This window comes from Pristiophorus japonicus, chromosome 2 (genome assembly GCF_044704955.1).
Source record: "Pristiophorus japonicus isolate sPriJap1 chromosome 2, sPriJap1.hap1, whole genome shotgun sequence".
NCBI classification, from domain to species: domain Eukaryota; kingdom Metazoa; phylum Chordata; class Chondrichthyes; family Pristiophoridae; genus Pristiophorus; species Pristiophorus japonicus.
In genome coordinates this window covers 276,380,941-276,407,124 of record NC_091978.1, presented here as the reverse complement: position 1 = coordinate 276,407,124, position 26,184 = coordinate 276,380,941, and positions in this window count along the sequence as shown.

Here is a 26,184-nt window from a genome sequence, read left to right as displayed (position 1 = left end):
GACCGTCTGAGTCCCTGATCCTCCGACCGACTGAGCCCCTTATCCTCCGACCGACTGAGCCCCTGATCCTCCGACCGACTGAGCCCCTGATCCTCCGACCGACTGAGCCCCTGATCCTCCGACCGACTGAGCCGTTGATCCTCCGACCGACTGAGCCCCTGATCCTCCAACCGACTGAGCCCCTGATCCTCCGACTGACTGAGCCCCTGATCCTCTGACTGAGCGACTGATCCTCCGACCGACTGAGCACCTGATCCTCCGACCGACTGAGCCCCTGATCCTCCGACCGACTGAGTCCCTGATCCTCCGACCGACTGAGCCCCTGATCCTCCAACCGACTGAGCCCCTGATCCTCCGACCGACTGAGCCCCTGATCCTCCGACCGACTGAACCCCTGATCCTCCGACCGACTGAGCCGTTGATCCACCGACCGACTGAGCCCCTGATCCTCAGACCGACTGAGCCCCTGATCCTCCGACCGACTGAGCCCCTGATCCTCCGACCGACTGAGCCCCTGATCCTCCGACCGACTGAGCCCCTGATCCTCCGACCGACTGAGCCCCTGATCCTCCGACCGACTGCTCCGTTGATCCTCCGACCGACTGAGCCCCTGATCCTCCGACCGACTGCTCCGTTGATCCTCCGACCGACTGAGCCCCTGATCCTCCGACTGACTGAGCCCCTGAACCACCGACCGACTGAGCGTTGATCCTCCGACCGACTGAGCCCCTGATCCTCCGACCGACTGAGCCCCTGATCCTCCGACCGACTGAGCCGTTGATCCTCCGAACGACTGAGCCCCTGATCCTCCGACTGACTGAGCCCCTGAACCTCCGACCGAGTGAGCCCCTGATCCTCCGACTGACTGAGCCCCTGATCCTCCGACTGACAGAACCCCTGATCCTCCGACGGACTGAGCCCCTGATCCTCCGACCGACTGAGCCCCTGATCCTCCGACGGACTGAGCCCCTGATCCTCCGACTGACAGAACCCCTGATCCTCCGACCGACTGAGCCCCTGATCCTCCGACTTACAGAACCCCTGATCCTCCGACCGACTGAGCCCCTGATCCTCCGACCGACTCAGCCCCTGATCCTACGACCGACTGAGCCCCTGATCCTCCGACCGACTCAGCCCCTGATCCTCCGACCGACTGAGCCCCTGATCCTCCGACCGACTGAGCCCCTGATCCTACGACCGACTCAGCCCCGATCCTCTGACTGAGCCACTGATCCTCCGACCGACTGAGCGTTGATCCTGTGACCGACTGAGCCGTTGATCCTCCGACCGACTGAGCCCCTGATCCTCCGACCGACTGAGCCCCTGATCCTCCGACCGACTGAACCCCTGATCCTCCGACCGACTGAGCCGTTGATCCTCCGACCGACTGAGCCCCTGATCCTCCGACCGACTGAGGCCCTGATCCTCCGACCGACTGAGCCCCTGATCCTCCGACCGACTGAGCCCCTGATTCTCCGACCGACTGAGGCCCTGATCCTCCGACCGACTGAGGCCCTGATCCTCCGACCGACTGAGCCCCTGATCCACCGACCGACTGAGCCCCTGATATTCCGACCGTCTGAGTCCCTGATCCTCCGACCGACTGAGCCCCTTATCCTCCGACCGACTGAGCCCCTGATCCTCCGACCGACTGAGCCCCTGATCCTCCGACCGACTGAGCCCCTGATCCTCCGACCGACTGAGCCGTTGATCCTCCGACCGACTGAGCCCCTGATCCTCCAACCGACTGAGCCCCTGATCCTCCGACTGACTGAGCCCCTGATCCTCTGACTGAGCGACTGATCCTCCGACCGACTGAGCACCTGATCCTCCGACCGACTGAGCCCCTGATCCTCCGACCGACTGAGCCCCTGATCCTCTGACTGAGCCACTGATCCTCCGACTGACTGAGCCCCTGATCCTCCGACCGACTCAGCCCCGATCCTCTGACTGAGCCCCTGATCCTCCGACTGACTGAGCCCCTGATCCTCCGACCGACTCAGCCCCGATCCTCTGACTGAGCCCCTGATCCTCCGACTGACTGAGCCCCTGATCCTCCGACCGACTGAGCCCCTGATCCTCCGACTTACAGAACCCCTGATCCTCCGACCGACTGAGCCCCTGATCCTCCGACCGACTGAGCCCCTGATCCTCCGACCGACTGAGCCCCTGATCCTCTGACCGACTGAGCCCCGGATCCTCCGACCGACTGAGCCCCTGATCCTCCGACCGACTGAGCCCCTGTTCCTCCGACCGACTGAACCCCTGATATTCCGACCGTCTGAGTCCCTGATCCTCCGACCGACTGAGCCCCTGATCCTCCGACCGACTGAGTCCCTGATCCTCCGACCGACTGAGCCCCTGATCCTCCGACCGACTGAGCCCCTGATCCTCCGACCGACTGAGCCCCTGATCCTCCGACCGACTGAACCCCTGATCCTCCGACCGACTGAGCCGTTGATCCACCGACCGACTGAGCCCCTGATCCTCAGACCGACTGAGCCCCTGATCCTCCGACCGACTGAGCCCCTGATCCTCCGACCGACTGAGCCCCTGATCCTCCGACCGACTGAGCCCCTGATCCTCAGACAACTGAGCCCCTGATCCTCCGACTGACAGAGCCCCTGATCCTCCGACCGACTGAGCCCCTGATCCTCCGACCGACTGAGCCCCTGATCCTCCGACCGACTGCTCCGTTGATCCTCCGACCGACTGAGCCCCTGATCCTCCGACCGACTGCTCCGTTGATCCTCCGACCGACTGAGCCCCTGATCCTCCGACTGACTGAGCCCCTGAACCACCGACCGACTGAGCGTTGATCCTCCGACCGACTGAGCCCCTGATCCTCCGACCGACTGAGCCCCTGATCCTCCGACCGACTGAGCCGTTGATCCTCCGAACGACTGAGCCCCTGATCCTCCGACTGACTGAGCCCCTGAACCTCCGACCGAGTGAGACTCTGATCCTCCGACTGACTGAGCCCCTGATCCTCCGACTGACAGAACCCCTGATCCTCCGACGGACTGAGCCCCTGATCCTCCGACCGACTGAGCCCCTGATCCTGCGACTGACTGAGCCCCTGATCCTCCGACTGACAGAACCCCTGATCCTCCGATCGACTGAGCCCCTGATCCTCCGACTGACTGAGCCCCTGATCCTCCGACTGACAGAACCCCTGATCCTCCGACCGACTGAGCCCCTGATCCTCCGACTTACAGAACCCCTGATCCTCCGACCGACTGAGCCCCTGATCCTCCGACCGACTGAGCCCCTGATCCTCCGACCGACTGAGCCGTTGATCCTCCGAACGACTGAGCCCCTGATCCTCCGACTGACTGAGCCCCTGAACCTCCGACCGAGTGAGCCTCTGATCCTCCGACTGACTGAGCCCCTGATCCTCCGACTGACAGAACCCCTGATCCTCCGACGGACTGAGCCCCTGATCCTCCGACCGACTGAGCCCCTGATCCTGCGACTGACTGAGCCCCTGATCCTCCGACTGACAGAACCCCTGATCCTCCGATCGACTGAGCCGTTGATCCTCTGACCGACTGAGCCCCTGATCCTCCGACCGACTGAGCCCCTGATCCTCCGACTGACTGAGCCCCTGTGGAAATGTATTTTTATCCAAGCTGATACCAAACGGTATTTGTGTGCCTTTTGATTAAAATGGAGTCCTGGCCCTTCCAGAACTTTCTGCATTTTAGCAGCCAGCTTATTATGAACAGCTAAACCTGCTGTTAGATGGCTGATGGTTATCAGACAGCTAGGAGACAAGTCATGCTGAGACAAGTAACCCCCCATGGTACTCTCCTATTGTCTACACTACAGGAGTTCCATGTCACCCCACCCTTATCTTCTAACCATTATCTCTTTCCTTTACCTCATCCATTTGAAGCAAACAGGTAAACTGACCAGGAAATTGGATAATCCTGATACAATACAAGACAGGTGATAGCCCATTACCTATGACTCATGGAGTAATGGCCGTTTGGCTTTCTGATAACCCTGACAAAAGGAAATATCTTGACACCATTTCAGTAACAGGATATAGTAATTAACTCTTCATCTGTATTCACTGACTGTGAGACAGAGCAATACACAGGGAGAGGCCAGAACTTGGGTTTTACTGTATAAATATCTTGTGAAGCTGTACCATTGCGGAGGTTTCATTTTAGCCCTTGACTGAGTGAAACCTACCCCTTGCGAGCAAGTAAATTAAAAGGGAAACTTCCATCGGAGCTGTAAGTGTCGGAGTCATTCTTTTCTGAGGTCGAGATTTCGACAGTTATTGGAGGTTCCACCGAGATGCATACTCTCTGTTCTGTGAGTAAAACGGATACAGGCATAGTGCCTCTCCAGTGAAAGGCTTCGGTGGCCAAACAAGGTGAGCCTTTGCTCACAAGAGGTTTCTTCACTGTTGAATCGCAGATGTAATCTGTTGTCCACAGCTGAGGTACTGCATCTACAAGACTCGGCATTTAAAAGTTAAAGGTATTTTTTTTATAACCATTTCTTTCTCAGCTCGCCAGCAGAAGAGAACAGGTTCTGGAAAAAATCTCGAGACAGCCCGGGGAAGGTTTCAGTAGGTAAAAGAAAGCGCTAGTCGATCGAAAAGGGTTCCAGGTTCTTATATGATAAGATTTTTATTGTTTTTAATTCGGAAGGGGTTCTTATGTGATAAGACTATTAAAAGAAAAGAAAAAAAAGAAAGCGCTAATAATCGATCGAAGGTTCTTATGTGATAAGATTTTTATTGTTTTTAATTCGGAAGGGGTTCTTATGTGATAAGACTATTAAAAAAAAAGAGCGCAATCGATCAAAGAGTTTGGGTACGGAACCTTAAGTTTTATCAGCTGTTATTAGGATAAGTTAAGGACTCGGTCTGTAGTGGCGTACAACGCAGACTGAGAATTTGTTTAGAGGTTATGATTTGTGTACTCACGGGAATATTGTTTGTTGTCCTTGTATTACTGTTGGTTGCAATACCTTTGTGAGTCATTGCCATTAGAGAAACGGGAAGAGTCACTAGGGAAAATTGTGATTCGGGAAAAAAAAAAACACAAGGATTGATTAAGAAAAGAAACAGTAACTGATTGATCAACTACGATTGGTTCGTGCCAACATATCTCACACACCCAGACTGAGCCCGAATTAAGAGCCTTTTCAGGCCACGTAACGGCCAGGAGAAGTGGGCGTAGAGAACTCGGTTGGCCGAAAGGATTGTGAGATCAGAAACTGTGGGAAAATCTTAATCATCCAGAATGGGTGCCGGAGCAAGTTAAAACACCACAAAAGGCACACCAGCCTATGTCATGCTCTAGAATTGTGGTCAGTCTTCAATTGACCAAAGAAACAAAAACCAGTAAAGTGGACTAAGGGTGAAAACAGGCCATTTCCACCCGATGGTTCATTTAATTTAGAGAGAACAACGTGTCTAGAGGAATGTCTTATAAACAGAGATCCAGGTAGAGAAAAAAAAAGGAAAGTAATAGAAAAGGCCTGGGTTCCGATTCTTCAAGTCCATGTAAAATTAACAGAGGAAGTAAATCAAATGAAAAAAAAAAGAGAACCTGATAGTGACTTATGAACAAAAAATGAAGCTAGTAAAAGAAAAAGCTTTATTGAATGGAGAGAGACTTGTGAATGTCTTGTCTTTGAATGAGAGTGCGTGAATGTCTTGTCTTTGAATGAGAGTGCTTCTGTCTTTTTTCCTTGTGTCTGGAAACCTGTTTGGAAAAGTTGTGGAGCTGCCTGTTTGTTTTAGCTCCACCCACTTTTTCAAACAAAGTGAAGTTTTTTTTAACCCTTCATAGTGTTGTCCTGTATGTGGGAAGTTTAAGACATTTTAAGTTAGAAGCGCAGGGGTGGATTTATTCGGATGAGAGGTTACGGAGCTAGGAAATGCACAAAGGATAGGTTTGTTGAGACACGGTGGTTAAAAGTTGTAATGCCTTTTTTTTTAAAAAAGCCTTTGTGGGTCTCTCGAGGTGCAGGCTGGGGGAGTACACTCTCATTGTCCTTGGTGTAAATTCTTGGTACAAAAGCTTCTAGCTCAGTAAGAGGATTTTTTTTTGATAAAGAGTGGCAGTACAATAATTGAATTGGGATTTTGAGATATTTCAGGTGATCTCCTTGATCAACATTTTGAGTGTATTGGAAAAATCTTGGGTTTGGAGGCCTTTTAATAAGATTAGAAAACAAGTACTTTACATTCTGTGATCTGTGAATCACTATAAGCATAAATGAGAAGTCCGTGTAACACACAGATTCGTCCAGTTCAGAAGCCCACACAAATGGAGGTTTGTCCATGACCTACGAGCTGTGAATGAATCTACTATATTCTCACAATGCTTAAAGGATGTGGAATGAAGTATCCCGGAATGCTTTCCAGAACCTTAAGCAGTCCCTCACTTCAGCACCAGCCTTGGGATTACCAGATTACACTAAGCTATTCAACTTATTTGTGCATCACAAGTCGGGTTTTGCACAATCTGTTTTGACTCAGTTACATGGGGACAGGCATTTCAGTACCCAACTAGACCCAGTGGCACGCGGACTATCAGGATGGCTTCCTTCGTTGGCAGCAGCTTATTATGCTATGCAACAGGCTCAGACAATCAAAAATGCAGAACAAGTGGAAAATCTCCTGCGAGCCATTCAATGCCCCTTAAAACTTGCCATTATCAAATACCAAGCACATACAGGCCAGTCGAATGAGGTGGCACTTGGGAATGCCAGAGCTGATAATGCAGCTAAGTCAGCAGCTCTGTCGAAAGGGGGGATGCAGGTGTCATTGTTCCCACTAAGGAAAAATAATTGCTCAGACCCGCCACCCACTATTAATGACGTGCTGGCCTTTCAGACACAGGCCAGTACGGAGGAGGTGGTGACCTGGACGAAGGATCAATGTTATAAAAATCCAGAAGGAATATGGGTTCACCATGACGGCCGCGTGGTGGCCCCTAGATCCTTACTTCCATGGATTGCCCGATGTGTTCATACATTCACACATGCAGGCAAAGGGGGATTGGCAGATTATATTTTGGCAACTTGGTATGCACCAGGTATTTCGGCAATTGCAAAACAAATCTGTGAAAATTGTGTTACCTGTCAGACAATGAATCCGGGTAAGACGGAAAAAGTAGAATCTGCCTCCCACCCAAATCCAGTCGGGCCTTTTGTACATTTACAAATGGATTTTATTGAATTACCTATGTGTATGGGATCCAAGTATGTATTAGTTATTGTAGATGTGTTCTCTAGATGGATTGAAGCCTTTCCATGTAAAAAGGCCGATGCCACTACTGTTGCTAAATGTTTGTTAAAAGAAATTGTACCGCGCTTCGGAATCCCTGCTAAGCTTTCCAGTGATAACGGGTCACATTTCACGGGAACTGTCATAAGAGAAATGTGTAAAGCTTTACAGATTAATCAACGTTTTCATTGCAGTTATCATCCACAATCAGCTGGACTTGTTGAAAGATATAATGGAATGCTTAAAAATAAGCTGGCAAAACTATGCAATGACACTGGACTGAAATGGACAGAACTGCTGCCCTTAGCTTTGATGGTAATGCGATCTGCAACCAACAGAACAACAGGCCTGTCACCGCATGAGATAGTTATGGGACGTCCCCAACGACTACCTTTTACAGCACCATTTACTGCAAAACAGATGGACATCCACAAAATGGAGGAAAATATGTTGAATTATTGTATTGCACTAACCAAATGTATTTCCAGCTTTCATTCACAGGTAAAGGAAGCCCAAGTCAAGCCAGCGGAAGGGAAGTGTCATAACCTGGAGCCAGGGGAATTCGTTTACATCAAGATTTTTAAAAGGAAAAGCAATCTACAGCCAAGATTCGAAGGACCATACCAGGTCCTGCTGGCGACCAATACTGCAATCAAGGTAAAGGAAAGACCAACATGGATCCACGCATCCCATTGCAAACGGGCACCCGACCAGGAGGAAGGGACGAAGGAATCAGAGGAACAGAAAAAGGAAGACTGAATAAAGAACTGTATGGACTATGGGGACTGATGGTGCTGGGCTTGACAGGGTTTTACTTCGCATTATTGATTACACCAGGGGTACAGACCCACCACCGAAGGGAATTGCACGTAAACGTATTTATGGCACTGAGTCATAGGTATGCTCAAGAAAGAAACTTGTCGAGTTGCTGGATATGTTCCCATGTACCTGTCCACTCCAGGGGGGGTATTCCCCTGAGATCTGTCCCCTTTAACGAATCAGAAATGGTAGAATGGTTGACAGTGCAAAACAGGACAAAACTAACTAAGGGGCCAGAAACAAAGGAGCAAACAGAATGGAGGTCGGCAGGGTATAAACTTACAGCCTTCCAGGGATGGTACCAGCCCAATTATGATAATAACCATCAGCCTCCCTTCCTAAGCATTACTCCCAGAATAGGAAATCCTGAGGGTATAATATGCCTAGTGAGTAATGAAACTAAAAGAAATGGAAATGGAGAGACTGTACAAGATCAGAATGGATTGAGTTGTCCTTGTGAAGGACAAAATGGGGGAATGTGGAAATGTATTTTTATCCAAGCTGATACCAAACGGTATTTGTGTGCCTTTTGATTAAAATGGAGTCCTGGCCCTTCCAGAACTTTCTGCATTTTAGCAGCCAGCTTATTATGAACAGCTAAACCTGCTGTTAGATGGCTGATGGTTATCAGACAGCTAGGAGACAAGTCATGCTGAGACAAGTAACCCCCCATGGTACTCTCCTATTGTCTACACTACAGGAGTTCCATGTCACCCCACCCTTATCTTCTAACCATTATCTCTTTCCTTTACCTCATCCATTTGAAGCAAACAGGTAAACTGACCAGGAAATTGGATAATCCTGATACAATACAAGACAGGTGATAGCCCATTACCTATGACTCATGGAGTAATGGCCGTTTGGCTTTCTGATAACCCTGACAAAAGGAAATATCTTGACACCATTTCAGTAACAGGATATAGTAATTAACTCTTCATCTGTATTCACTGACTGTGAGACAGAGCAATACACAGGGAGAGGCCAGAACTTGGGTTTTACTGTATAAATATCTTGTGAAGCTGTACCATTGCGGAGGTTTCATTTTAGCCCTTGACTGAGTGAAACCTACCCCTTGCGAGCAAGTAAATTAAAAGGGAAACTTCCATCGGAGCTGTAAGTGTCGGAGTCATTCTTTTCTGAGGTCCTCCGTCCGACTGAGCCCCGGATCCTCCGACCGATTGAGCCGTTGATCCTCCGACCGACTCAGCCCCGATCCTCTGACTGAGCCCCGGATCCTCCGACCGACTGAGCCCCTGATCCTCCGACCGACTGAGCCCCTGATACTCCGACCGACTGAGCCCCTGATCTTCCGACCGACTGAGCCCCTGATCCTACGACCGACTCAGCCCCGATCCTCTGACTGAGCCACTGATCCTCCGACCGACTGAGCGTTGATCCTGTGACCGACTGAGCCGTTGATCCTCCGACCGACTGAGCCCCTGATCCTCCGACCGACTGAGCCCCTGATCCTCCGACCGACTGAACCCCTGATCCTCCGACCGACTGAGCCGTTGATCCTCCGACCGACTGAGGCCCTGATCCTCCGACCGACTGAGCCCCTGATCCTCCGACCGACTGAGCCCCTGATCCTCCGACCGACTGAGGCCCTGATCCTCCGACCGACTGAGGCCCTGATCCTCCGACCGACTGAGCCCCTGATCCTCCGACCGACTGAGCCCCTGATATTCCGACCGTCTGAGTCCCTGATCCTCCGACCGACTGAGCCCCTTATCCTCCGACCGACTGAGCCCCTGATCCTCCGACCGACTGAGCCCCTGATCCTCCGACCGACTGAGCCCCTGATCCTCCGACCGACTGAGCCGTTGATCCTCCGACCGACTGAGCCCCTGATCCTCCGACCGACTGAGCCCCTGATCCTCCGACCGACTGAGCCCCTGATCCTCCGACCGACTGAGCCGTTGATCCTCCGACCGACTGAGCCCCTGATCCTCCAACCGACTGAGCCCCTGATCCTCCGACCGATTGAGCCGTTGATCCTCCGACCGACTGAGCCCCTGATCCTCCGACCGACTGAGCCCCTGATCCTCCGACTGACTGAGCCCCTGATCCTCTGACTGAGCGACTGATCCTCCGACCGACTGAGCCCCTGATCCTCCGACCGACTGAGCCCCTGATCCTCCGACCGACTGAGCCCCTGATCCTCTGACTGAGCCACTGATCCTCCGACTGACTGAGCCCCTGATCCTCCGACCGACTCAGCCCCGATCCTCTGACTGAGCCCCTGATCCTCCGACTGACTGAGCCCCTGATCCGCCGACCGACTCAGCCCCGATCCTCTGACTGAGCCCCTGATCCTCCGACTGACTGAGCCCCTGATCCTCCGACCGACTGAGCCCCTGATCCTCCGACCGACTGAGGCCCTGATCCTCCGACCGACTGAGGCCCTGATCCTCCGACCGACTGAGCCATTGATCCACCGACCGACTGAGCCATTGATCCTCCGACTGACTGAGCCCCTGATCCTTTGACTGAGCCACTGATCCTCCGACTGACTGAGCCACTGATCCTCTGACTGAGCCACTGATCCTCCGACTGACTGAGCCACTGATCCTCCGACCGACTGAGCCCCTGATCCTCTGACTGAGCCACTGATCCACCGACTGACTGAGCCACTGATCCTCTGACTGAGCCACTGATCCTCCGACTGACTGAGCCACTGATCCTCCGACCGACTGAGCCCCTGATCCTCCGACCGACTGAGCCCCTGATCCTCTGACCGAGCCACTGATCCTCCGACTGACTGAGCCACTGATCCTCCGACCGACTGAGCCCCTGATCCTCCGACCGACTGAGCCCCTGATCCTCCGACCGACTGAGCCGTTGATCCTCCGACAGACTGAGCCGTTGATCGTCCGACCGACTGAGCCGTTGATCCTCTGACCGACTGAGCCCCTCATCCTCCGACCGACTGAGCCCCTGATCCTCCGACCGACTGAGCCCCTGATCCTCTGACCGACTGAGCCCCTGATCCTCCGACCGACTGAGGCCCTGATCCTCCGACCGACTGAGGCCCTGATCCTCCGACTGACTGAGCCCCTGATCCTCCGACTGACTGAGCCCCTGATCCTCCGACTGACTGAGCCCCTGATCCTCCGACCGACTGCTCCGTTGATCCTCCGACCGACTGAGCCCCTGATCCTCCGACCGACTGCTCCGTTGATCCTCCGACCGACTGAGCCCCTGATCCTCCGACCGACTGCTCCGTTGATCCTCCGACCGACTGAGCCCCTGATCCTCCGACCGACTGCTCCGTTGATCCTCCGACCGACTGAGCCCCTGATCCTCTGACCGACTGCTCCGTTGATCCTCCGATCGACTGAGCCTCTGATCCTCCGACCGACTGAGCCGTTGATCCTCCGACTGACTGAGCCCCTGATCCTCCGACTGAGCCGCTGATCTTCTGAACGACAGAACCCTGATCCTCCGACTGAGCCCCTGATCCTCCGAACGACTAAGCCCCTAATCCTCCGACCGACTGAGCCACTGATCCTCCGACTGACTGAGCCCCTGATCCTCCGACAGACTGAGCCCCCGATGCTCCGACCGACTGAGCCCCTGATCCTCCGAACGACTGAGCCCCTGATCCTCCGACTGACAGATCCCTGATCCTCCGACTGACTGAGCCCCTGATCCTCCGACCGACCGAGCCCCTGATCCTCCGACCGACTGAGCCCCTGATCCTCCGACCGACTGAGCCCCTGATCCTCCGACCGACTGAGCCGTTGATCCTCCGACCGACTGAGCCCCTGATCCTCCGACCGACTGAGCCCCTGATCCTCCGACCGACTGAGCCCCTGATCCTCCGACCGACTGAGCCGTTGATCCTCCGACCGACTGAGCCCCTGATCCTCCAACCGACTGAGCCCCTGATCCTCCGACCGATTGAGCCGTTGATCCTCCGACCGACTGAGCCCCTGATCCTCCGACCGACTGAGCCCCTGATCCTCCGACTGACTGAGCCCCTGATCCTCTGACTGAGCGACTGATCCTCCGACCGACTGAGCCCCTGATCCTCCGACCGACTGAGCCCCTGATCCTCCGACCGACTGAGCCACTGATCCTCTGACTGAGCCACTGATCCTCCGACTGACTGAGCCCCTGATCCTCCGACCGACTCAGCCCCGATCCTCTGACTGAGCCCCTGATCCTCCGACTGACTGAGCCCCTGATCCTCCGACCGACTCAGCCCCGATCCTCTGACTGAGCCCCTGATCCTCCGACTGACTGAGCCCCTGATCCTCCGACCGACTGAGCCCCTGATCCTCCGACCGACTGAGGCCCTGATCCTCCGACCGACTGAGGCCCTGATCCTCCGACCGACTGAGCCATTGATCCACCGACCGACTGAGCCCCTGATCCTCCGACTGACTGAGCCCCTGATCCTCCGACCGACTGAGCCCCTGATCCTCCGACCGACTGAGGCCCTAATCCTCCGACCGACTGAGCCATTGATCCTCCGACTGACTGAGCCCCTGATCCTTTGACTGAGCCACTGATCCTCCGACTGACTGAGCCACTGATCCTCTGACTGAGCCACTGATCCTCCGACTGACTGAGCCACTGATCCTCCGACCGACTGAGCCCCTGATCCTCTGACTGAGCCACTGATCCACCGACTGACTGAGCCACTGATCCTCTGACTGAGCCACTGATCCTCCGACTGACTGAGCCACTGATCCTCCGACCGACTGAGCCCCTGATCCTCCGACCGACTGAGCCCCTGATCCTCTGACCGAGCCACTGATCCTCCGACTGACTGAGCCACTGATCCTCCGACCGACTGAGGCCCTGATCCTCCGACCGACTGAGCCATTGATCCACCGACCGACTGAGCCATTGATCCTCCGACTGACTGAGCCCCTGATCCTTTGACTGAGCCACTGATCCTCCGACTGACTGAGCCACTGATCCTCTGACTGAGCCACTGATCCTCCGACTGACTGAGCCACTGATCCTCCGACCGACTGAGCCCCTGATCCTCTGACTGAGCCACTGATCCACCGACTGACTGAGCCACTGATCCTCTGACTGAGCCACTGATCCTCCGACTGACTGAGCCACTGATCCTCCGACCGACTGAGCCCCTGATCCTCCGACCGACTGAGCCCCTGATCCTCTGACCGAGCCACTGATCCTCCGACTGACTGAGCCACTGATCCTCCGACCGACTGAGCCCCTGATCCTCCGACCGACTGAGCCCCTGATCCTCCGACCGACTGAGCCGTTGATCCTCCGACAGACTGAGCCGTTGATCGTCCGACCGACTGAGCCGTTGATCCTCTGACCGACTGAGCCCCTCATCCTCCGACCGACTGAGCCCCTGATCCTCCGACCGACTGAGCCCCTGATCCTCTGACCGACTGAGCCCCTGATCCTCCGACCGACTGAGGCCCTGATCCTCCGACCGACTGAGGCCCTGATCCTCCGACTGACTGAGCCCCTGATCCTCCGACTGACTGAGCCCCTGATCCTCCGACTGACTGAGCCCCTGATCCTCCGACCGACTGCTCCGTTGATCCTCCGACCGACTGAGCCCCTGATCCTCCGACCGACTGCTCCGTTGATCCTCCGACCGACTGAGCCCCTGATCCTCCGACCGACTGCTCCGTTGATCCTCCGACCGACTGAGCCCCTGATCCTCCGACCGACTGCTCCGTTGATCCTCCGACCGACTGAGCCCCTGATCCTCTGACCGACTGCTCCGTTGATCCTCCGATCGACTGAGCCTCTGATCCTCCGACCGACTGAGCCGTTGATCCTCCGACTGACTGAGCCCCTGATCCTCCGACTGAGCCGCTGATCTTCTGAACGACAGAACCCTGATCCTCCGACTGAGCCCCTGATCCTCCGAACGACTAAGCCCCTAATCCTCCGACCGACTGAGCCACTGATCCTCCGACTGACTGAGCCCCTGATCCTCCGACAGACTGAGCCCCCGATGCTCCGACCGACTGAGCCCCTGATCCTCCGAACGACTGAGCCCCTGATCCTCCGACTGACAGATCCCTGATCCTCCGACCGACTGAGCCCCTGATCCTCCGACCGACTGAGCCCCTGATCCTCCGACCGACCGAGCCCCTGATCCTCCGACCGACTGAGCCCCTGATCCTCCGACCGACTGAGCCCCTGATCCTCCGACCGACTGAGCCGTTGATCCTCCGACCGACTGAGCCCCTGATCCTCCGACCGACTGAGCCCCTGATCCTCCGACCGACTGAGCCCCTGATCCTCCGACCGACTGAGCCGTTGATCCTCCGACCGACTGAGCCCCTGATCCTCCAACCGACTGAGCCCCTGATCCTCCGACCGATTGAGCCGTTGATCCTCCGACCGACTGAGCCCCTGATCCTCCGACCGACTGAGCCCCTGATCCTCCGACTGACTGAGCCCCTGATCCTCTGACTGAGCGACTGATCCTCCGACCGACTGAGCCCCTGATCCTCCGACCGACTGAGCCCCTGATCCTCCGACCGACTGAGCCCCTGATCCTCTGACTGAGCCACTGATCCTCCGACTGACTGAGCCCCTGATCCTCCGACCGACTCAGCCCCGATCCTCTGACTGAGCCCCTGATCCTCCGACTGACTGAGCCCCTGATCCTCCGACCGACTCAGCCCCGATCCTCTGACTGAGCCCCTGATCCTCCGACTGACTGAGCCCCTGATCCTCCGACCGACTGAGCCCCTGATCCTCCGACCGACTGAGGCCCTGATCCTCCGACCGACTGAGGCCCTGATCCTCCGACCGACTGAGCCATTGATCCACCGACCGACTGAGCCCCTGATCCTCCGACCGACTGAGGCCCTGATCCTCCGACCGACTGAGGCCCTGATCCTCCGACCGACTGAGCCATTGATCCTCCGACTGACTGAGCCCCTGATCCTTTGACTGAGCCACTGATCCTCCGACTGACTGAGCCACTGATCCTCTGACTGAGCCACTGATCCTCCGACTGACTGAGCCACTGATCCTCCGACCGACTGAGCCCCTGATCCTCTGACTGAGCCACTGATCCACCGACTGACTGAGCCACTGATCCTCTGACTGAGCCACTGATCCTCCGACTGACTGAGCCACTGATCCTCCGACCGACTGAGCCCCTGATCCTCCGACCGACTGAGCCCCTGATCCTCTGACCGAGCCACTGATCCTCCGACTGACTGAGCCACTGATCCTCCGACCGACTGAGCCCCTGATCCTCCGACCGACTGAGCCCCTGATCCTCCGACCGACTGAGCCGTTGATCCTCCGACAGACTGAGCCGTTGATCGTCCGACCGACTGAGCCGTTGATCCTCTGACCGACTGAGCCCCTCATCCTCCGACCGACTGAGCCCCTGATCCTCCGACCGACTGAGCCCCTGATCCTCTGACCGACTGAGCCCCTGATCCTCCGACCGACTGAGGCCCTGATCCTCCGACCGACTGAGGCCCTGATCCTCCGACTGACTGAGCCCCTGATCCTCCGACTGACTGAGCCCCTGATCCTCCGACTGACTGAGCCCCTGATCCTCCGACCGACTGCTCCGTTGATCCTCCGACCGACTGAGCCCCTGATCCTCCGACCGACTGCTCCGTTGATCCTCCGACCGACTGAGCCCCTGATCCTCCGACCGACTGCTCCGTTGATCCTCCGACCGACTGAGCCCCTGATCCTCCGACCGACTGCTCCGTTGATCCTCCGACCGACTGAGCCCCTGATCCTCTGACCGACTGCTCCGTTGATCCTCCGATCGACTGAGCCTCTGATCCTCCGACCGACTGAGCCCCTGATCCTCCGACCGACTGAGCCCCTGATCCTCCGACCGACTGCTCCGTTGATCCTCCGACCGACTGAGCCCCTGATCCTCCGACTGACTGAGCCCCTGAACCACCGACCGACTGAGCGTTGATCCTCCGACCGACTGAGCCCCTGATCCTCCGACCGACTGAGCCCCTGATCCTCCGACCGACTGAGCCGTTGATCCTCCGAACGACTGAGCCCCTGATCCTCCGACTGACTGAGCCCCTGAACCTCCGACCGAGTGAGCCTCTGATCCTCCGACTGACTGAGCCCCTGATCCTCCGACTGACAGAACCCCTGATCCTCCGACGGACTGAGCCCCTGATCCTCCGACCGACTGAGCCCCTGATCCTGCGACTGACTGAGCCCCTGATCCTCCGACTGACAGAACCCCTGATCCTCCGATCGACTGAGCCCCTGATCCTCCGACTGACTGAGCCCCTGATCCTCCGACTGACAGAACCCCTGATCCTCCGACCGACTGAGCCCCTGATCCTCCGACTTACAGAACCCCTGATCCTCCGACCGACTGAGCCCCTGATCCTCCGACCGACTGAGCCCCTGATCCTCCGACCGACTGAGCCCCTGATCCTCCGACCGACTCAGCCCCTGATCCTCCGACCGACTGAGCCCCTGATCCTCCGACCGACTGAGGCCCTGATCCTCCGACGGACTGAGGCCCTGATCCTCCGACCGACTGAGCCCCTGATCCTCCGACCGTCTGAGCACCTGATCCTCCGACTGACTGAGCCTCTGATCCTCTGACTGAGCGACTGATCCTCCGACCGACTGAGCACCTGATCCTCCGACCGACTGAGCCCCTGATCCTCCGACCGACTGAGCCCCTGATCCTCTGACTGAGCCACTGATCCTCCGACTGACTGAGCCCCTGATCCTCCGACCGACTCAGCCCCGATCCTCTGACTGAGCCCCTGATCCTCCGACTGACTGAGCCCCTGATCCTCCGACCGACTCAGCCCCGATCCTCTGACTGAGCCCCTGATCCTCCGACTGACTGAGCCCCTGATCCTCCGACCGACTGAGCCCCTGATCCTCCGACTTACAGAACCCCTGATCCTCCGACCGACTGAGCCCCTGATCCTCCGACCGACTGAGCCCCTGATCCTCCGACCGACTGAGCCCCTGATCCTCCGATCGACTGAGCCCCTGATCCTCCGACCGACTGAGCCCCTGATCCTCCGACCGACGCAGCCCCTGATCCTCCGACTGACTGAGCCCCTGATCCTCCGACTGACAGAATCCCTGATCCTCCGACCGACTGAGCCCCTGATCCTCCGACCGACTGAGGCCCTGATCCTCCGACCGACTGAGCCCCTGATCCTCCGACCGACTGAGCCCCTGATCCTCCGACCGACTGAGCCCCTGATCCTCCGACCGACTGAGCCCCTGATCCTCCGACTGACTGAGCCCCTGATACTCCGACTGACTGAGCCGCTGATCCTCCGACCGATTGAGCCCCGGATCCTCCGACCGACTGAGCCCCTGATCGTCCGACTGACTGAGCCCCTGATACTCCGACTGACTGAGCCCCTGATCCTCCGACTGACTGAGCCCCTGATACTCCGACTGACTGAGCCGCTGATCCTCCGACCGATTGAGCCCCGGATCCTCCGACCGACTGAGCCCCTGATCGTCCGACTGACTGAGCCCCTGATACTCCGACCGATTGAGCCCCGGATCCTCCGTCCGACTGAGCTGCTGGTCCTCCGACCGACTGAACCCCTGATCCCCCGACCGACTGAGCCGTTGATCCTCCAAACGACTGAGCCCCTGATCTACCGACCGACTGAGCCCCTGATCCTCCGACCGACTGAGCCCCTGATCCTCCGACCGACAGAGGCCCTGATTCTCCGACCGACTGAGCCCCTTATCCTCCGACCGACTAAGCCCCGGATCCTCTGACCGACTGAGCCCCGGATCCTCCGACCGACTGAGCCGTTGATCCTCCGACCGACTGAGCCCCTGATCCTCCGACCGACTGAGCCCCTGATCCTCCGACCGACTGAACCCCTGATATTCCGACCGACTGAGCCCCTGATCCTCCGACCGACTGAGCCCCTGATCCTCCGACCGACTGAGCCCCTGATCCTCAGACCGACTGAGCCCCTGATCCTCCGACCGACTGAGCCCCTGATCCTCCGACCGACTGAGCCCCTGATCCTCAGACCAACTGAGCCCCTGATCCTCCGACTGACAGAGCCCCTGATCCTCCGACCGACTGAGCCCCTGATCCTCCGACCGACTGAGCCCCTGATCCTCCGACCGACTGCTCCATTGATCCTCCGACCGACTGAGCCCCTGATCCTCCGACCGACTGCTCCGTTGATCCTCCGACCGACTGAGCCCCTGATCCTCCGACTGACTGAGCCCCTGAACCACCGACCGACTGAGCGTTGATCCTCCGACCGACTGAGCCCCTGATCCTCCGACCGACTGAGCCCCTGATCCTCCGACCGACTGAGCCGTTGATCCTCCGAACGACTGAGCCCCTGATCCTCCGACTGACTGAGCCCCTGAACCTCCGACCGAGTGAGCCTCTGATCCTCCGACTGACTGAGCCCCTGATCCTCCGACTGACAGAACCCCTGATCCTCCGACGGACTGAGCCGTTGATCCTCTGACCGACTGAGCCCCTGATCCTCCGACCGACTGAGCCCCTGATCCTCCGACTGACTGAGCCCCAGATCCTCCGACCGACTGAGCCCCTGATCCTCCGACCGACTGAGCCGTTGATCCTCCGACCGACTGAGCCCCTGATCCTCCAACCGACTGAGCCCCTGATCCTCCGACCGATTGAGCCGTTGATCCTCCGACCGACTGAGCCCCTGATCCTCCGACCGACTGAGCCCCTGATCCTCCGACCGACTGAGCCCCTGATCCTCCGACCGACTGAGCCCCTGATCCTCCGACCGACTGAGCCCCTGATCCTCTGACTGAGCCACTGATCCTCCGACTGACTGAGCCCCTGATCCTCCGACCGACTCAGCCCCGATCCTCTGACTGAGCCCCTGATCCTCCGACTGACTGAGCCCCTGATCCTCCGACCGACTCAGCCCCGATCCTCTGACTGAGCCCCTGATCCTCCGACTGACTGAGCCCCTGATCCTCCGACCGACTGAGCCCCTGATCCTCCGACCGACTGAGGCCCTGATCCTCCGACCGACTGAGGCCCTGATCCTCCGACCGACTGAGCCATTGATCCACCGACCGACTGAGTCATTCATCCTCCGACTGACTGAGCCCCTGATCCTTTGACTGAGCCACTGATCCTCCGACTGACTGAGCCACTGATCCTCTGACTGAGCCACTGATCCTCCGACTGACTGAGCCACTGATCCTCCGACCGACTGAGCCCCTGATCCTCTGACTGAGCCACTGATCCACCGACTGACTGAGCCACTGATCCTCTGACTGAGCCACTGATCCTCCGACTGACTGAGCCACTGATCCTCCGACCGACTGAGCCCCTGATCCTCCGACCGACTGAGCCCCTGATCCTCTGACCGAGCCACTGATCCTCCGACTGACTGAGCCACTGATCCTCCGACCGACTGAGCCCCTGATCCTCCGACCGACTGAGCCCCTGATCCTCCGACCGACTGAGCCGTTGATCCTCCGACAGACTGAGCCGTTGATCGTCCGACCGACTGAGCCGTTGATCCTCTGACCGACTGAGCCCCTCATCCTCCGACCGACTGAGCCCCTGATCCTCCGACCGACTGAGCCCCTGATGCTCTGACCGACTGAGCCCCTGATCCTCCGACCGACTGAGGCCCTGATCCTCCGACCGACTGAGGCCCTGATCCTCCGACTGACTGAGCCCCTGATCCTCCGACTGACTGAGCCCCTGATCCTCCGACTGACTGAGCCCCTGATCCTCCGACCGACTGCTCCGTTGATCCTCCGACCGACTGAGCCCCTGATCCTCCGACCGACTGCTCCGTTGATCCTCCGACCGACTGAGCCCCTGATCCTCCGACCGACTGCTCCGTTGATCCTCCGACCGACTGAGCCCCTGATCCTCCGACCGACTGCTCCGTTGATCCTCCGACCGACTGAGCATCTGATCCTCTGACCGACTGCTCCGTTGATCCTCCGATCGACTGAGCCTCTGATCCTCCGACCGACTGAGCCGTTGATCCTCCGACTGACCGAGCCCCTGATCCTCCGACTGAGCCGCTGATCTTCTGAACGACAGAACCCTGATCCTCCGACTGAGCCCCTGATCCTCCGAACGACTAAGCCCCTAATCCTCCGACCGACTGAGCCACTGATCCTGCGACTGACTGAGCCCCTGATCCTCCGACAGACTGAGCCCCCGATGCTCCGACCGACTGAGCCCCTGATCCTCCGAACGACTGAGCCCCTGATCCTCCGACTGACAGAATCCCTGATCCTCCGACTGACTGAGCCCCTGATCCTCCGACCGACCGAGCCCCTGATCCTCCGACCGACTGAGCCCCTGATCCTCCGACCGACTGAGCCCCTGATCCTCCGACCGACTGAGCCGTTGATCCTCCGACCGACTGAGCCCCTGATCCTCCGACCGACTGAGCCCCTGATCCTCCGACCGACTGAGCCCCTGATCCTCCGACCGACTGAGCCGTTGATCCTCCGACCGACTGAGCCGTTGATCCTCCGACCGACTGAGCCCCTGATCCTCCGACCGACTGAGCCCCTGATCCTCCGACCGACTGAGCCCCTGATCCTCCGACCGACTGAGCCGTTGATCCTCCGACCGACTGAGCCCCTGATCCTCCGACCGACTGAGCCCCTGATCCTCCGACTGACTGAGCCCCTGATCCTCCGACTGACAGAATCCCTGATCCTCCGACCGACTGAGCCCCTGATCCTCCGACTGACTGAGCCCCTGATCCTCCGACCGACTGAGCCCCTGATCCTCCTACCGACTGAGCCCCTGATCCTCCGACCGACTGAGCCCCTGATCCTCCGACCGACTGAGCCCCTGATCCTCCGACCGACTGAGCCCCTGATCCTCCGACTGACTGAGCCCCTGATACTCCGACTGATTGAGCCGCTGATCCTCCGACCGAATGAGCCCCGGATCCTCCGTCCGACTGAGCCCCTGATCCTCCGACCGACTGAGCCCCTGATCCTCCGACCGACTGAGCCCCTGATCCTCCGACCGACTGAGCCCCTGATCCTCCGACTGACTGAGCCCCTGATACTCCGACTGACTGAGCTGCTGGTCCTCCGACCGACTGAACCCCTGATCCCCCGACCGACTGAGCCGTTGATCGTCCAAACGACTGAGCCCCTGATCTTCCGACCGACTGAGCCCCTGATCCTCCGACCGACTGAGGCCCTGATCGTCCGACCGACTGAGGCCCTGATCCTCCGACCGACTGAGCCCCTGATGCTCCGGCCGACTGAGCCGTTGATCATCCGACCGACTGAGCCCCTGATCCTCCGACCGACTGAGACCCTGATCCTCCGACTGAGCTGCTGATCCTCTGACCGACTGAGGCCCTGATCCTCTGACCGACTGCTCCGTTGATCCTCCGATCGACTGAGCCCCTGAACCTCCGACCGACTGAGCTGTTGATCCTCCGACTGAGCATCTGATCTTCTGAACGACTGAGCCCCTGATCCTCCGACTGAGCCCCTGATCCTCCGAACAACTGAGCCCCTAATCCTCCGACCGACTGAGCCCCTGATCCTCCGACTGACTGAGCCCCTGATCCTCCGACCGACTGAGCCCCTGATCCTCCGACCGACTGAGCCGCTGATCCTCCGACAGACTGAGCCCCTGATCCTCCGACTGACTGAGCCCCTGATCCTCCGACAGACTGAGCCCCCGATCCTCCGACCGACTGAGCCCCTGATCCTCCGACCGACTGAGCCCCTGATCCTCCGACTGACAGAATCCCTGATCCTCCGACCGACTGAGCCCCTGATCCTCCGACCGACTGAGTCCCTGATCCTCCGACCGACCGAGCCCCTGATCCTCCGACTGACTGAGCCCCTGATCCTCCGACCGATGCAGCCCCTGATCCTCCGACTGACTGAGCCCCTGATCCTCCGACTGACAGAATCCCTGATCCTCCGACCGACTGAGCCCCTGATCCTCCGACCGACTGAGGCCCTGATCCCCCGACCGACTGAGCCCCTGATCCTCCGACCGACTGAGCCCCTGATCCTCCGACCGACTGAGCCCCTGATCCTCCGACCGACTGAGCCCCTGATCCTCCGACCGACTGAGCCCCTGATCCTCCGACCGACTGAGCCCCTGATCCTCCGACCGACTGAACCCCTGATCCTCCGACCGACTGAGCCGTTGATCCACTGACCGACTGAGCCCCTGATCCTCAGACCGACTGAGCCCCTGATCCTCCGACCGACTGAGCGCCTGATCCTCCGACCGACTGAGCCCCTGATCCTCCGACCGACTGAGCCCCTGATCCTCCGACTGACTGAGTCCCTGATCCTCCGACCGACTGAGCCCCTGATCCTCCGACCGACTGAGCCCCTGATCCTCCGACCGACTGCTCCGTTGATCCTCCGACCGACTGAGCCCCTGATCCTCCGACCGACTGCTCCGTTGATCCTCCGACCGACTGAGCCCCTGATCCTCCGACTGACTGAGCCCCTGATCCTCCGACCGACTGCTCCGTTGATCCTCCGACCGACTGAGCCCCTGATCCTCCGACCGACTGAGCCCCTGATCCTCCGACCGACTGAGCCGTTGATCCTCCGAACGACTGAGCCCCTGATCCTCCGACTGACTGAGCCCCTGAACCTCCGACCGAGTGAGCCCCTGATCCTCCGACTGACTGAGCCCCGGATCCTCCGACCGACTGAGCCGTTGATCCTCCGACCGACTCAGCCCCGATCCTCTGACTGAGCCCCGGATCCTCCGACCGACTGAGCCCCTGATCCTCCGACCGACTGAGCCCCAGATCCTCCGTCCGACTGAGCCCCGGATCCTCCGACCGATTGAGCCGTTGATCCTCCGACCGACTGAGCCCCTGATCCTCCGACCGACTGAGCCCCTGATCCTCCGACCGACTGAGCCCCTGATCCTACGACCGACTCAGCCCCGATCCTCTGACTGAGCCACTGATCCTCCGACCGACTGAGCGTTGATCCTGTGACCGACTGAGCCGTTGATCCTCCGACCGACTGAGCCCCTGATCCTCCGACCGACTGAGCCCCTGATCCTCCGACCGACTGAACCCCTGATCCTCCGACCGACTGAGCCGTTGATCCTCCGACCGACTGAGGCCCTGATCCTCCGACCGACTGAGCCCCTGATCCTCCGACCGACTGAGCCGCTGATCCTCCGACCGACTGAGGCCCTGATCCTCCGACCGACTGAGCCCCTGATCCTCCGACCGACTGAGCCCCTGATCCTCCGACCGTCTGAGCCGTTGATCCTCCGACCGACTGAGCCCCTGATCCTCCGACCGACTGAGCCACTGATCCTCAGACCGACTGAGCCCCTGATCCTCCGACCGACTGAGGCCCTGATCCTCCGACCGACTGAGGCCCTGATCCTCCGACCGACTGAGCCCCTGATCCTCCGACCGACTGAGCCCCTGATCCTCCGACCGACTGAGCCCCTGATCCTCCGACCGACTGAGCCGTTGATCCTCCGACCGACTGAGCCCCTGATCCTCCGACCGACTGAGCCCCTGATCCTCCGACCGATTGAGCCGTTGATCCTCCGACCGACTGAGCCCCTGATCCTCCGACCGACTGAGCCCCTGATCCTCCGACTGACTGAGCCCCTGATCCTCCGACTGACTGAGCCCCTGATCCTCCGACTGACTGAGCCCCTGATCCTCTGACTGAGCGACTGATCCTCCGACCGACTGAGCCCCTGATCCTCCGACCGACTGAGCCCCTGATCCTCCGACCGACTGAGCCCCTGATCCTCTGACTGAGCCACTGATCCTCCGACTGACTGAGCCCCTGATCCTCCGACCGACTCAGCCCCGATCCTCTGACTGAGCCCCTGATCCTCGGACTGACTGAGCCCCTGATCCTCCGACCGACTCAGCCCCGATCCTCTGACTGAGCCCCTGATCCTCCGACTGACTGAGCCCCTGATCCTCCGACCGACTGAGCCCCTGATCCTCCGACCGACTGAGGCCCTGATCCTCCGACCGACTGAGGCCCTGATCCTCCGACCGACTGAGCCATTGATCCACCGACCGACTGAGCCATTGATCCTCCGACTGACTGAGCCACTGATCCTCTGACTGAGCCACTGATCCTCCGACTGACTGAGCCACTGATCCTCTGACTGAGCCACTGATCCTCCGACTGACTGAGCCACTGATCCTCCGACCGACTGAGCCCCTGATCCTCTGACTGAGCCACTGATCCTCCGACTGACTGAGCCACTGATCCTCTGACTGAGCCACTGATCCTCCGACTGACTGAGCCCCTGATCCTCCGACCGACTGAGCCCCTGATCCTCTGACCGAGCCACTGATCCTCCGACTGACTGAGCCACTGATCCTCCGACCGACTGAGCCACTGATCCTCCGACCGACTGAGCCCCTGATCCTCCGACCGACTGAGCCCCTGATCCTCTGACCGAGCCACTAATCCTCCGACTGACTGAGCCACTGATCCTCCGACCGACTGAGCCCCTGATCCTCCGACCGACTGAGCCCCTGATCCTCCGACCGACTGAGCCGTTGATCCTCCGACCGACTGAGCCGTTGATCGTCCGACCGACTGAGCCGTTGATCCTCTGACCGACTGAGCCCCTCATCCTCCGACCGACTGAGCCCCTGATCCTCCGACCGACTGAGCCCCTGATCCTCTGACCGACTGAGCCCCTGATCCTCCGACCGACTGAGGCCCTGATCCTCCGACCGACTGAGGCCCTGATCCTCCGACCGACTGAGCCCCTGATCCTCCGACTGACTGAGCCCCTGATCCTCCGACCGACTGCTCCGTTGATCCTCCGACCGACTGAGCCCCTGATCCTCCGACCGACTGCTCCGTTGATCCTCCGACCGACTGAGCCCCTGATCCTCCGACCGACTGCTCCGTTGATCCTCCGACCGACTGAGCCCCTGATCCTCCGACCGACTGCTCCGTTGATCCTCCGACCGACTGAGCCCCTGATCCTCTGACCGACTGCACCGTTGATCCTCCGATCGACTGAGCCTCTGATCCTCTGACTGACTGAGCCGTTGATCCTCCGACTGACTGAGCCCCTGATCCTCCGACTGAGCCGCTGATCTTCTGAACGACTGAACCCTGATCCTCCGACTGAGCCCCTGATCCTCCGACCGACTGAGCCCCTAATCCTCCGACCGACTGAGCCCCTGATCCTCCGACTGACTGAGCCCCTGATCCTCCGACAGACTGAGCCCCCGATGCTCCGACCGACTGAGCCCCTGATCCTCCGAACGACTGAGCCCCTGATCCTCCGACTGACTGAGCCCCTGATCCTCCGACCGACTGAGCCCCTGATCCTCCGACTGACTGAGCCCTGATACTCCGACCGACTGAGCCCCTGATCCTCCGACTGACTGAGCCCCTGATCCTCCGACCGACTGAGCCGCTGATCCTCCGACCGATTGAGCCCCGGATCCTCCGTCCGACTGAGCCCCTGATCCTCCGACCGACCGAGCCCCTGATCCTCCGACCGACTGAGCCCCTGATCCTCCGACCGACTGAGCCCCTGATCCTCCGACCGACCGAGCCCCTGATCCTCCGACCGACTGAGCCCCTGATCCTCCGACCGACTGAGCCCCTGATCCTCCGACCGACTGAGGCCCTGATCCTCCGACTGACTGAGCCCCTGATCCTCCGACTGACAGAATCCCTGATCCTCCGACCGACTGAGCCCCTGATCCTCCGACTGACTGAGCCCCTGATCCTCCGACCGACTGAGCCCCTGATCCTCCTACCGACTGAGCCCCTGATCCTCCGACCGACTGAGCCCCTGATCCTCCGACCGACTGAGCCCCTGATCCTCCGACCGACTGAGCCCCTGATCCTCCGACTGACTGAGCCCTGATACTCCGACTGATTGAGCCGCTGATCCTCCGACCGATTGAGCCCCGGATCCTCCGTCCGACTGAGCCCCTGATCCTCCGACCGACTGAGCCCCTGATCCTCCGACCGACTGAGCCCCTGATCCTCCGACCGACTGAGCCCCTGATCCTCCGACTGACTGAGCCCCTGATACTCCGACTGACTGAGCTGCTGGTCCTCCGACCGACTGAACCCCTGATCCCCCGACCGACTGAGCCGTTGATCCTCCAAACGACTGAGCCCCTGATCTTCCGACCGAC